The sequence below is a fragment of the Bombina bombina genome, chromosome 1 (assembly GCF_027579735.1).
Source record: "Bombina bombina isolate aBomBom1 chromosome 1, aBomBom1.pri, whole genome shotgun sequence".
Taxonomy (NCBI): Eukaryota; Metazoa; Chordata; class Amphibia; order Anura; family Bombinatoridae; genus Bombina; species Bombina bombina.
Genome location: NC_069499.1, coordinates 520,858,575 through 520,873,667, shown reverse-complemented (window position 1 = coordinate 520,873,667; position 15,093 = coordinate 520,858,575). Strand labels below are relative to the sequence as shown.

Sequence of the window (15,093 nt, the reverse complement as noted above, 5' to 3'; positions counted from 1 at the left end):
TTCTGGCTAATTTAAAATGGCTGCCAAGCTCCCCCCACTGATGACATCATGATCTGGACTGCATCTAGACACATCTAGTCTGCTGAATAGCATTGACAGTCTGTTGAATCCATCTAGTCTTTTGTAACTAGTGAGCCTTTAATGCAGCCCAGATCGTGATGTCATCAGTGGGTGGAGCATTGCAGCAATTTTAAATTAGCCAGAAACAATATTAATTTTGAAATATATTTTTTACTGTTCCTGCTGCATGATATAGAAAGGGTGCAGGAGGCTATTTGCAGCTTAATCTAAGGCAAGACTTTAAGATTACTAAAGTTTAGACTGTCCCTTTAAATACCACTTCTTGTTTTAATATAGTAGAAATAAACTATAAAGCAGCCAGAGTTAAAAAGCAAAGCACTGTTGCAGTTGGTATCCATTATAAAATCTGCAAATGTAATTTTCTGTTGTATAAAAATTAAGAGTGCTGGTAATTTATTACTGTAATAGCACAGGTAAAATATTACTCCAAATTGGTTCTTTAGAATAAGTATATCAAGCAAGCCATGAAACATAAAAATATGTTTATGAAAAAAATTCTATTAATAAGAATAGCACTATAATAAAAAATAAAAAAACAGGAATATCTAAATATATTCATATTTATTATGACACAAAACCACCACATCAGAATAACATCCTAGTGCAATGGGAGAAACAAACAATAGCAAATAATAACAACATCTCCTTATATGCAAATCAGCAGAAAATAATAGAAAATACTTCACATTTTACAATGGAAACCCACCAAAAACAAATATTTTATTTTTTAAGTTATTTGCCATTGGGGTATAATTTAATTTTGTGGTTTTTAAAGTTTATCACAGAGAGATAGCACAATTCATCTTCTTAAGGCTTAAAGGGACACTATGTTATCCCAATATATTTTTTCTAACTTGTAATAAGGAGTGTAGCATGTAGTGTAGCCGGTAGATTGTGATTGAAACCCTATTTAGATATAATTAATGAAATGCAGGCACCCCCCAAACACACAAAAGTATATCAATGAAATATGCTATAAATTTTATTTAAAAATGTTACACGTCTTTTGGCTTCAGCTTTGTGAGTCAGTTTACAAGTCTGTCAAAAATCTTTGCAAAGGTATAAAATATTTTGAAAATAAGAAATATGTTCAAAGCCAATCAGAAGACAATGGGGCCAAATTATCAAGCTCTGAATAGAGCTTGATGCCCCTGTTTCCGTGCGAGCCTGAGGAAGCGGTCTTCAATCTGCCCGATCCTGTATGATCGGGCTGATTGACACCCACTGCTAGCGGCTGATTGGCCGCGAATCTGCAGGTGGCGGCATTGCACAAGCAGTTCACAAGAACTGCTTGTGCAATGATAAATGCCGACAGCGTATGCTTGTGCAATGATAAATGCCGACAGCGTATGCTGTCGGCATTTATCGATGGGCGGCGGGGATAATACGCTACGTCCGCACTTTAATAAATCGGCCCCAATGTGTGCAAGTTGAGTGAGTAGTGGGTTTCTTTACAGTTGGTCAAAGTATGTGTAATTTTTTTACAGCTTAATTTTATCTGGGTCACTGGACTTTTGACACACTTGACATGACCATGTTTACTAAACATCATTTGACTTAAACAAACATGTTTGTTGGCTGGTTGGTGCAACCAAGTGAGATACTTGTAGTTTGAGAAGAAATTCAATTATAAAGAGTTACAGTATATATGAAAACTAAGTAAATTAGTTCATATATATGGTATAATATACCCAAATAAAATATCAAAGTTAAGAATAAAGAATTGTCTCACAATTAAATGCTTCTTTAAATTAATACATATCTGTATTCTAAATTATTATACCAGTTACCATCAATTTAGTGGCAAATAATCATTTTAAAGACTTATTGGTGCTATCTAATTTGTGTTATAAATAGCAGTTTGTGTCTTTTTTGCATAATTATGATTTATTTGACAGAGTTACATGATTTCCACCTTAGAGAAATGGACCTTATAAATTGCCATAGATGTGTTATTTTAATTTGTCAAGGAAACAAAATTCTGTTTCAGTCATTATTTTAAAAGTTAGTTGGAACATATTTTAGCAACAAATTAGATGAAGTATGTTAAAGTCATGTTTCATAAAATATGTGAAAAGCCAAATACAGTAGAATGGCAAGCAGACATTTCTAGTGTTAGGGTTAAAGAAAAAAATATACAAGATTGAATTCATTTGTACCTAAATAAATATATCCAATAGTATAAAGGAACAAAGTATATGTGCTTGACCTTTTAATGTCAACGTTGTCATGCAACAAGACAAGTAAAGGCTATGTTGCAAAATCCTGATTACTATGATGAAAAAGATCAATAGAGTACTTTCAGTAAATGCCACTGTGCACTTTTGTCAGCTTACCACAGTGTTTATATATATATATATATATATATATATATATATATATATATATATATATACATACAGGGAGTGCAGAATTATTAGGCAAATGAGTATTTTGACCACATCATCCTCTTTATGCATGTTGTCTTACTCCAAGCTGTATAGGCTCGAAAGCCTACTACCAATTAAGCATATTAGGTGATGTGCATCTCTGTAATGAGAAGGGGTGTGGTCTAATGACATCAACACCCTATATCAGGTGTGCATAATTATTAGGCAACTTCCTTTCCTTTGGCAAAATGGGTCAAAAGAAGGACTTGACAGGCTCAGAAAAGTCAAAAATAGTGAGATATCTTGCAGAGGGATGCAGCACTCTTAAAATTGCAAAGCTTCTGAAGCGTGATCATCGAACAATCAAGCGTTTCATTCAAAATAGTCAACAGGGTCGCAAGAAGCGTGTGGAAAAACCAAGGCGCAAAATAACTGCCCATGAACTGAGAAAAGTCAAGCATGCAGCTGCCAAGATGCCACTTGCCACCAGTTTGGCCATATTTCAGAGCTGCAACATCACTGGAGTGCCCAAAAGCACAAGGTGTGCAATACTCAGAGACGTGGCCAAGGTAAGAAAGGCTGAAAGACGACCACCACTGAACAAGACACACAAGCTGAAACGTCAAGACTGGGCCAAGAAATATCTCAAGACTGATTTTTCTAAGGTTTTATGGACTTATGAAATGAGAGTGAGTCTTGATGGGCCAGATGGATGGGCCCGTGGCTGGATTGGTAAAGGAAGAGAGCTCCAGTCCGACTCAGACGCCAGCAAGGTGGAGGTGGAGTACTGGTTTGGGCTGGTATCATCAAAGATGATCTTGTGGGGCCTTTTCGGGTTGAGGATGGAGTCAAGCTCAACTCCCAGTCCTACTGCCAGTTTCTGGAAGACACCTTCTTCAAGCAGTGGTACAGGAAGAAGTCTGCATCCTTCAAGAAAAACATGATTTTCATGCAGGACAATGCTCCATCACACGCGTCCAAGTACTCCACAGCGTGGCTGGCAAGAAAGGGTATAAAAGAAGAAAATCTAATGACATGGCCTCCTTGTTCACCTGATCTGAACCCCATTGAGAACCTGTGGTCCATCATCAAATGTGAGATTTACAAGGAGGGAAAACAGTACACCTCTCTGAACAGTGTCTGGGAGGCTGTGGTTGCTGCTGCACACAATGTTGATGGTGAACAGATCAAAACACTGACAGAATCCATGGATGGCAGGCTTTTGAGTGTCCTTGCAAAGAAAGGTGGCTATATTGGTCACTGATTTGTTTTTGTTTTGTTTTTGAATGTCAGAAATGTATATTTGTGAATGTTGAGATGTTATATTGGTTTCACTGGTAAAAATAAATAATTGAAATGGGTATATATTTGTTTTTTGTTAAGTTGCCTAATAATTATGCACAGTAATAGTCACCTGCACACACAGATATCCCCCTAAAATAGCTAAAACTAAAAACAAACTAAAAACTACTTCCAAAAATATTCAGCTTTGATATTAATGAGTTTTTTGGGTTCATTGAGAACATGGTTGTTCAATAATAAAATTAATCCTCAAAAATACAACTTGCCTAATAATTCTGCACTCCCTGTATATATATATATATATATATATATATATATATATATATATATATATATATATATATATATATATATATGTTACGGGTAAAAACAGAAATCCGGGTAATCTCAGTATTACCTGGGTAATCCTGACATTACCCAGCAGTTCTGGGTAAAGCCCAATGTAAAATCATACACTGGGCTATACCCGGGTAATCCTAGAATTACCGAATGTCTTTTGGATAAAGCACAAAGTAATCCTAGAGTGCCTGGATAAAGCCCAAAGCCTGAATACAGCATTTAATCGCTACCTGCTTTGCTTAAAGGGACATTAAACACTCATTTTTTCTTTGCATAAATGTTTTGTAGATGATCTATTTATATAGCCTATAAAGTATTTTTTTTTTAATGTATAGTTTTGCTTATTTTTAAATAACATTGCTCTGATTTTCAGACTCCTAACCAAGCCCCAAAGATTTATGAGAATACCATCAGATACCTACTCCAGCTTTCTCCTGTTTGTGTAAAGGGTATTTTCATATACAAAAGAAGGGGGAGGGGGAGTCTCTTATCTCCCACTTGCAGTGGGCTTTCCAGCTACCTTTTTAAAAGAGCTAAACCGAGAGCTTCTAAGTAAGTTGTTAATCAGTTTTAAACTGGATTTTTATATCAGTATCTGTGCATCTTATTCTTTATGGTAGTGTCTACATGCAGTTATATGAAAATGAGTGTATACTGTCCCTTTAAGCACCTGGATACAGTTAAATTTTTTTCAAGCAGGCAGTTATCTGTGTTAACACAGGTAGTTTGCAGAATAGTGCCAATTTGATAAGGGATTACCCACTAAATAGTGATGTATTGAATAATGGTGTATATAATGCATTAATTCACCAGTGTGCATGCAGTGCGTATTGCTATTGAAAGTAAAAAAGGCTCCATATAGCAATACAAATTCTCCTACAATTCTCCCTTTAGTGAATAGACCTGTTAATGTTGATAAGGGGTTTATTCTCTAATTGTTGATAGGGAATTATTCACTAAATGTTGATATGAGGTTTAATTAATAATTATTAACCAATTGGCTGTGGTTAAAGCCTTATGTAATGTAATTCCCCCATCTACACTATTTTTTTACCTCCACCTGGAGGATTCAAGGAAGGTGCCCCACTGATCCTCTGGCATCCATCCCAAGTAAACCTTGGGGAATGAGTTCTCCTAGAGGGACTTTGCCCCCCTTGAACCCCCCAGAGGGAGGCAAAAAAGATAGTGAAGTTCCGGGAATTACAGTTCATCGGGTTGTTGGTGTATCAAAACATGCTACAAAACAAACATATGAAAATTAAAAATGTTTCATTTACTGTTGGTGTAACAAAACATAAAAATGTTTCATGTTTCATGTAACAAAACAAACATGATTTTTTTTTTCCTTACAAGTGTTTAATTTCTTATTGGTGCGTTTTCCTAGCATTACCCAGGTAAAGCCCAACGTATGATTTTATTGGCTTTATCCAGATGTTTAAATTCCTGTTGGTGTGTAAAATGTTTAATGTAATACAACATGCTACATATCAAACATAGGAAATATTAACTTTATCCAGAAGTGTTTGGGCAATATTAGCATTACCCGGATAAAGCCCAATATCTGATTTTATTAGCTTTATCCGGAAGTGTTTGCGTAATCCTACAATTACCCTAGCATTACCTGGGTAAAGCCCAATGTATGATCTTACACTGGGCTTTACCCACAGCCACTGGGTTACCCAATATCTGACTTTACCCATAACATATATACTGTATACATTTATTGTATTTCATTATATAATTTTGTGTATGTATGTATATATATATATATATATATATATATATATATATCAGCAGTAATATGAAGTGTAATATTAGACTAAGTTTTAGTCATTTTATGCCATTGTCTTGAAGGAAGAATTTTTAAAACGTTCATACAATTTTGAGTGCTAGAGCTTTATCAAAGTTAATATTTGGTGTATTCTTTTATACTAAGTGGGGTTTAGTAGTAGTAAGTGTAAGCTGATGAAAATATTATCAAAGTTAGTTTTTACCTCTCTCAAAAACTTAGAATTGTGTGTAGCTTTACAATATATCTAGTAGGGGGCATTTCCAGGCAGACAACATTGCTGGCAGCATTTCATACACTAGCAAGATTAGAACCTGATAAATGACCGAATATCAGCCTCTTCTCCTTCCATCCAAGATTGAATCTTTCACAGTATGATTTCTTAATGTTCATATCAACAAAAGATTTTACTTTTGTGGCAACTTTACCGCTGTGATCTGTGGCGGATGTGGTCACGGAAACCTCAGCACCCCTTCCCTCCCAGTAAAGGGGTAATCTAAGAGCTAGAATCGCTCTGAATAAACCTGCTTACTTATACAAGAATCACGACATGGCAATGCACAAACATAACAGCCACATAGTCATACATGGTCTTTTGGGTGAGCTTAAGCGTGAACTGATATAGAGACATAATAGCTTCCTGACTATATTTCAACCCACCAAGCCTGTTGAGGAGACTTCGGTAAATACAGAGCAGATAGATAGGGAACCTCTAGATCGACAGGAGTGTGTATGATTGATTATTAGGCAGATGTCTGCCAGTATACTATCCCGGTATGGGTGGAACAGCTTATACAAGATCCCCTGATCAACCATTTGAGCACAACTGATCAAACAGAAGACAAGATCCCACATGGTTGCGTTGGGCCATTCCTGACATCAACAACCTTACTGCACCTACCGCCAGACAATGTTTAATCTACAGGAAACCAGAGTTCTGGGCTCTGCAACAACCAGAGACAAATTAAGCTGCGGAGAAGATGAGCACCTTTTACTATGCTGCAAGTGCTAACTAATGGCTTCTGGGGCCATGTTCCTTGCTTCATAATTAGTTTAAAGAAAAGTTGAAGTGATCTCAAAATGGTGAATCAGCCTCGTAGAGGAATCAGGTTAGACACCACAATTTTTTCTAAGAGACCATTGCTCTCTTTGCTTCATCGTGTCAAGGTATATGTAAGGTTAATAAAAATATATATTTTAATCATATATTTTAAGGTTAATAAATATATATATTTATTCAGATCTGACTGGTAAGTAGAAAATGATTCATTTCTGTCAGACAAACTGACTTCAATCATGTGTAATTCTCCCCCACTGAACAGGTAAAGTTATTCAAAAGGCAACATTTGCTCTTAATTGGAAGTGCAAACTCATTGTTCAGCTCTCCCCCCATTTAGTATGCAGAAATTATTCAAACACCCCAGTGAGGGAAATAAACATTTGTTAAACTTTGACAAGCATCTCAGGATACCATTTGTCTTTCAAACTGGAAGGTGTGATATGATCTCCAAAGTGACATGTTTTGTGAGAATTTCAGCATTACTCTCAGGTGCAAAAAGACCCAATGTGGTGAGTAAAAGACGAAGAGTCTGGGAACTGATTTAGAAGAAAAAGCAGTGTTTTTATATATATATATATATATATATATATATATATATATATATATATATATATATATATATATATATATATATATATAATGTATGTGTGTATTGTATATATACATGCATATTTTGAAAGCATGAATACATTAGCCTCTGTGTTTTTAAAGAAAATAAATAGATATTTGTGGAAAAAAAAAAAAAATATTAATGACACTTATTATTTTATTTCAGGTGGACCATGGGCAAAATTCCTGCATGCAAGAATTGTGGGAGACATAGAGCATACTATATTATGTGAAAACATATTAGATATAGAAATGCCAGGATACTGATAAAATTGTAATACATTTTAAGCTAATAATTAGCAGTATTAAATTGCCTTAATATAATATGATGTTAATAATATAACATATTTGGTATCAGAATAATCAGGAAAAAAAAATCTAATACTACCCATCTATAGTTGGGGTTATATATGATTAATGCAGAGAGTGTGATCTGATTAAATAACCATTTTATGAGAATAATTATCTTGTTAAAAATGATTAGAAATGTAAAGGTGAATTTGTTTTGTCTGTATGTCTGCTGCCACCTAAGGGCCAATACCGGTAGGACAGTTAAGGGAATTTAACTGTTCAAAAGATGCTTTGCCATGGTAAACATGATCAACTCCGTTAAAGGACAATCCAATCAGGTATTCCAAATACTCAATCAGAAGAGACAAGGAGGGCCACCCATAATTTACCCATGATGGAAAATGGATATAAAATGAATGCAGGATGGAGAAAAGAGAGATTTTCTGCTAAGCTAAACTTGTAACTGGTTTGTTGGGCGTGAATTACCACTTTACTCAAGCAAAGCGAATCTACCTTTCTCATTGATTGCAATATACACTTATTAGTGATCTGAGGTAAAATAATTCCTATTAAGGAATATTGGATATTGATTGCTCTTTACCCTGGTAACGTATTCAAGGTTATTGGTAAGACTATTAGTTAAATTATAAGTCACTGCAGTTTAAAGTACAGTTGAAAGATTTAAAGAACCAGTTTGTATTTCAAGTTAATATTTCATAAGCCTAGGTATTGTTTAAATTTGTATCTGGTAGGCTAAGTAATTTATCTGTGAAAGTTCTGATGTTTTAAATCAATATTGAATTATGATAAATTGCAGTTAAATAGCATAATTTATATATTATCCTATTGTTTATAAGCACTGTTAGGATTGTATTGCTTGAATGTTAAAAGTTAAAGGTTTTAGTCCCATTGTGTTAACTGAATGAAAGGCTATTTGTAAATAAGGCTGATTTATTAAGGTAAATTTTTCTGGGCTTTGTAAGAAAGATAGCATATCTTAATATTTGGTTTTAACGTATATAATATTGTGTCATATTCTGGTATTGCAAATATATTTCAAAATGTTCATGGATATTAACTAAATAAAAGAATTCAGGTATTTATCTTAATTGTATGGTTTCTAGTAGATGCATGTTGGTTAAGGGTTTCTATTTTTAAGGATAATTATTATTTGTATTGTGTTATAACCCTGCCATAAGCTGATATATTATTTGGAGAGCACTACTGAGATTTTTATATAAATATACTGACAATCGGTATAGCACTAAAACTCATGTATGATATATTATAAATAAAAATGTGTCACAATGTAAAACAATAACTAACCCAATACCATGATAAAGTGAAAATAAAGATGTGTTAAAAAATAATATACAAAAAATCTAATACTGACCATAAATCAAAAACCAAATATCAAAATCCTTTGATGTAAAGTGAGATAGTCTTTATTTTCAGAAATATCCTCAGCAGTTATCCTCAAAGGAAGAGAAAGAGATCATAGCATAACTCTGCATACAATATGATGGCTAATAAATGTTCCGAAAAGGACAGTTTCATAGACTTAAAAGAATTTGCACTGAACCATCCATTTTTGAGACACAGTCACAGGTTTTAAAAGTAAGATTTTTAGAAAAGAACTATAAAGAAGAATTTCTAGATAATGTAATTTCTGTTATTGGTATGAAAGAGAGAAATGCATTTTTCAAATACAAAAAAAAAGAACACACACAATTTGAGGAGAACAAGACAGGACCAATAGTACTGGATTATTGTTCACAGAATAGAACTATAAGTAACATTATACAAAAACATTGGGGTATCCTAAAAAGGTATTCGGGGTTGTAAATAGCCTGTGCTATTTAGGATCTTTCCTTAGTAGCTTTCGGCTAGATTATGAGTTTTGCGTTATGAGGGGTGCGGTGCTAACTTGCACGTTATTGTCACCATTTTCCTAAACCCAGCGTTAGGCAAGAAGTTAGCATAGAGAAAAATTGTGCTCCATACCGCACTCCAATACCAATGCTGCTTAAGTCAGCAGTGAGCTGGTTTTACGTGCTCGTGCACGATTTCCCCATAGACATCAATGGGGAGAGCCAGCTGAAAAAAGCCAAACACTTGCAATAAAGCAGCTTAAAGCTCTGTAACGCAGCCCCATTGATTCCTAAGGGGAAACTAAATTTATAATAAAAGTGAGTGGGGGTAGGGCAGAGTATAGTGTAAACAGGAGGTCAGTAGTTAAAGGCAGATAGCCAAATTTGAGTATTATAATCTCCTAACTGCTAGACCTTCCTGCCACAGATTTAGAGTTAAAGAACAAAGTACAACTAACAAGAAATTGTAAATAGACTTACAAATGTGGATAGATAACTCAAATCTGTGAGAGAGAAAATTGGCCAACTGCCATTTTTAATCAGACAAATATATATTTTTTTAAAATAATTTTCTATTATAGCAAGACATTCATACACTAAAGTTTATGAAGTAAATAATATATTAACCACACATACATGAGCAAAGGATGAGAATTAAAAACACTGCACCCAGGTTGAACTGAAGTTCTAAATTAATCTAGATTCAAATGTTTAAGATATCTGGCAGCAAAAGTATAAATATAGACTAAGCCCTTACAATCCGAGGGCTAAATTACAATTAATTTTAACAAGTATAATAATATGCTGCTACAAGTGTCAAGAACAACGAGGGTAAGCAAATTAAAAAACGGAAAGACAAAGCTTATCCCAGAGGACCCCTGACGTACGTTTCACAAAAAACGCTTCCTCAGAAGGGTGGCGAGCCGCTGCTGAAATGTAATATTTATGAGTCTATAAGACCCTCCTCAAACAATGATTGGATATGCCTGTTTAACATTTGTGATATTGTGAATGGCTTAAAAGTATGTCAATCAAAAGGGTAGGAGACGATAGGATAAGGTATAGGGTGGTGGTTCCTGACATAAGCATCATTGTCTTGCATGGGCGTGTTTGTATACATTTACGTCACTTTTTTAACCCTCATTGGATGATCATGTTGAACATATGTTGCAATATGATACTGTTGCCCAGTATCTGATATATTGTGAAAAAATTGTTACTGCAGTTGTAACTTGTGTCCGTAGACAGATTAGCTACTTGATGAGACCCTACTTCCTATAATAAATAGAATGTAAGATCAAGTAGGTAATGTTAGAAGATAAACAAAATCACTCTCTTGTCGTCAGTACTTGTTGATATCAAGAAGTGAATATATATGGGACTATGCTGCAATGTTCCTCTATGTAAACGAGTGGTGTCTGTGATATTTATAAGCAAAGTATGTTTATCATTGTCATTCAAGGGCGTGTCGTAATATGTCATAACGTACGGATCCATTTAATTGGATGATCGTCCTCCCATATGTTGCTGTTAGTCATAAGGGGCGTGCCAGAACGTTATGTGTTAAGCCCTCATTGGATGATCATATCTAACATATGTTGCGCTCAAAGAGTGTTAATAAAAGTGCCCAGTATATGAATGATAAAAGTAATATGATCATGACATAAATCCACATATGAATCAGCTTGTATGAAGAGAAAATACACCTCTCTATTGCTCCGATATCAAGTCGGACATGAAAAAGCAAGTAAAGTTTGTCTTGTATATTCTAATACTCAGAAATGTCATTAGGATGCAGTACACATAATGCTACAACAATTATTAGAGTGCAGCACATATAACGCTACATCAATTCTTATGCATAGGCAAGAGATAACTGTGATCGATCACTGTGTATAAGCAGAATGTTCAAAAGCCGTGTTTACCTTTGAGGTTAAGGGGCGTATCACTTGACAGTACGTCACATTGATCGCATTTCATTGGATGATCGTACTGAGCATACGGTGCTCCTGTTTACCAATAGAGTTAAGGAGCGTATCAGCCATCATATCAGTCACATTTCATTGAATGATCGTACTCATATATGATGCTCCTGTCAGAATCCAAACAGGAGCATGGGAATTAGTATGATGTTGATAGAATGGCGTGAATTGCATATTGTACATAGGTGATATGTTTGTTATAGGAACAATGACCTGTTATCTAGACACCAGAAGTAGTTTTATTTATGTAATCCATTACTCTCTATTGATCAAATATAAATCACAAAAGTATAGTAAGGTATGTGTGTTAGAAATATATATAAAAAGATAACCATATTTGCTCACTACATAGCAATTTGAAACACACTTCCATAAGTACGATGTTAGTGTACTTGCTATTATTATATTCAAATATGTAATAAGCAGTATGGGTGCTGTTTAGGGTGAATATTCATCATGTTATATTGTGCTCCTAATAAGTACCTTATATATATAGTTGGTGTTTTAGATGTGAATAATCAAAGTGACATATTTGTTAAATGAAGACATCACAACTCAAGTATATATCTTGTATGTCAGTACTATGATCTACTTTACCGGGAGGTGATAATTCCTATATGAATATATTAGTGAGCACATGATTAATAGTTTAACTATGGATTTACACAAACCATGTCATGATGGATTAAGAAGTGAGATGATTAGAATATGTATCAGTATATTCATATAATGCATATACTTGTCAGTGCATTAACATAATGGAGGTGACCTTTCAAAAAAATGAATTGTAAGACCATATGTGATAAAAATTAATTGTTTATAGAGAAAAAATGATCTCTAACGTGATAAAGATACCGTAATATTATACGGGAATAAATATTGTGCAAAAGTCTACCATCAATGAGTGAATTGAAAATTGAGTGAAATATGTGGGAGAGAATGAGTGAGGGGTCAGAAGCATAGACCTAAATATGCGGTTAAAGCTAAGAGTAAAGTAAATAAATATTGTGTGCTAAAAACAAGGTACCAATAAGGGATATAAGTGGATATTATATTGTTATGATAGTGGACTGTGGATGAATGAAAAGTGAAATAAGTGAAGGAAGAATTACAATAATCAACTAAAAAAGAAAAAGGGAAAAAAATCATAAATAAAAGAGTGCCAATGTTATAAGTATACAAAATAATTGTTGAAGTCATTCATGCCATTAGGTTTTACTGAGTTTAAACGGTAAATCCATTTACATTCAAGTTAAAGTAGTGTTTTCTCAAGATTGCCTCCTCGTATACCAAGGGAGGCTTTCTGAACAACCATATACTTTAGATTTGTGGTAGAACACTTGTGATGTAATTGAAAATGTTTCGCAACAGATGTTATTGGCATTTTTTATGTTGTTGGCATGTTCGAGAATACGGACCCTGATTTATCGGGTCGTCATGCCAACATAAATCATTTTGCATGGACAAAAGAGAGCATATACAACCGCAATAGTTCTGCAAGAAAAATGAGAGGCTAATGTGTATGAATGGCCAGCTCTGTCTTCAATGGTTTTTTACTTCAATACATATTGACAAGCAGAGCATGTATCACAGGGGTGCATCTCTGGGTTAGAATCCTTTTTCTTAGTTGATCTCACATAATGGCTAGATACAAGTCAGTCCCTTAAGTTTGTGGGTCTTTTATACCCAATAGAAATCCTATCACCTATAGTTGCTTTTAAGGAAGGGTCATTTTGTAATATCTTCCAATGTTGATTGATTATTTTAGTTACTTCTGACATTTGTGGGTTGTATGTAGTGATCAATCTTGGATTTGATTCATCCATATTTTTGACCTTTGGGACAATTAAGTTGTCTCTATTGATATTCAAAGCCTTATATTTGGCTCGCTTGACTGCTTTCCTGCTATAGCCTTGTGCCATTAGTCTGTCCATTAAGGCTTTACTTTCTGTAAGGTATATTTCAGCACTGGATCAGTTAAGTCTGAGACGCAAAAATTCCCCAAAAGGAATTGCCTTAAGGGTGCAGGGTGGGTGGGCAGTAGATCTATGTAACAGAGTGTTAGTCGCTGTATCTTTTCGGTAAATGGTGGTGTTAATAAATCCGTCATCTTTCTTAAATATAGTTAGGTCTAAGAAGGAATTTTTATGCTGATCAGCTGAATAAGTTAATTTGATGTTTTTGTTGTTCACATTTACTTTCATCATAAACTGATCCAATTCCTTAGATGTCCCTTCCCATATAAATAAGGCATCATCAATATATCTTAACCACAACGGAATGTGGTCAGTATATTGTTTTAATTCAGTTGAGAAAACATCAAAAAGCTCCCAATGCCCCAAAAACAAGTTGGCATACGGAGGTGCGCAAGCTGTACCCATTGCAGTACCTTGCGTTTGTAAATAGTATCTATCGTTGAAGGTAAAAAAATTGTGTGTTAGAACAAAATGCAATAGTTGAACCACAAATGTATTATGATCTTCATTATCATTAGTATTAGATGATAAAAAATACTTGATGGCTGCAATCCCATCTGCATGTCTTATATTTTTGTAAAGTGACTCAACATCTGCAGTGACGAGCCACATATTGTCAGTTAGCTGTATATTTTTTAATATTTGTAATACCTCCATAGTGTCACGAACGTAGGAGGGCAATGTGGTTAGATATTCTCTTAACCTTAGGTCAACATATCTGCTTGCGTTTTCAGTTAGATTCTCATTCCCGGAGACGATGGGTCTGCCAGGGGGTATTTGGGAGTTTTTGTGCACCTTTGGCAAGAAATATAGTGTAGCGACTTTGGGATACTATGTAAGCAAATACTTTTTATCAGAATTTGTAATAATGTTATTTGCCCAATCTTGTTTAACTAGATTATTGTATGGTATCAACTAAGAGCTTTGAGGATTGAAAATTAATTGTTTATAGCATGTGGAATTAGACAACTGTCTAGAAGCTTCGTCAGTGTACATTTTTGATGGCCATAATACCACGTTTCCGCCCTTGTCAGGCGGTTTTATAATAACGTCATTCCAGGATTCAATCTCTTTCAGAGCTTTGAATTCTGGTGATGTTAAATTGTGACTCTTTTGAATAATTAGTGTAATCCTAGTGAAATCTAATTGCAGTTGCCTGCTTGCCAGCGTGTGTGCCAGGCCCACTTGCCCAGTGCCACCACTCATATCTGGTGTAACAGTAGTGTAAATTTAAAAAAAAAAAAAATAATTTTTGACTGTGAAACATCAGTCTGCTTGTGTAATCTAATTGCAGTTGCCTGCCTGCCAGCGTGTGTGCCAGACCCACTTGCCCAGTGCCACCATTCATATCTGGTGTAACAGTAGTGTAAATTTAACAAAAAACAACTTTTTTGACTGTGAAACATCAGTCTGCTAAATCTAAT

General features: G+C 34.7%; 1 long non-coding RNA gene across 1 annotated transcript in view; it reads right to left on the bottom strand.

Moving 5' to 3' along the window:
- LOC128638448 (uncharacterized) overlaps nucleotides 1–10,640 on the bottom strand; it is a 34,533-nt gene extending 23,893 nt beyond the window's left edge. The window contains exon 1 of the long non-coding RNA XR_008399094.1: nucleotides 10,599–10,640. This is a non-coding gene — a long non-coding RNA (uncharacterized LOC128638448). The remainder of the gene's footprint in view (nucleotides 1–10,598) is intronic.
- Nucleotides 10,641–15,093: the final 4,453 nt, after the last annotated feature.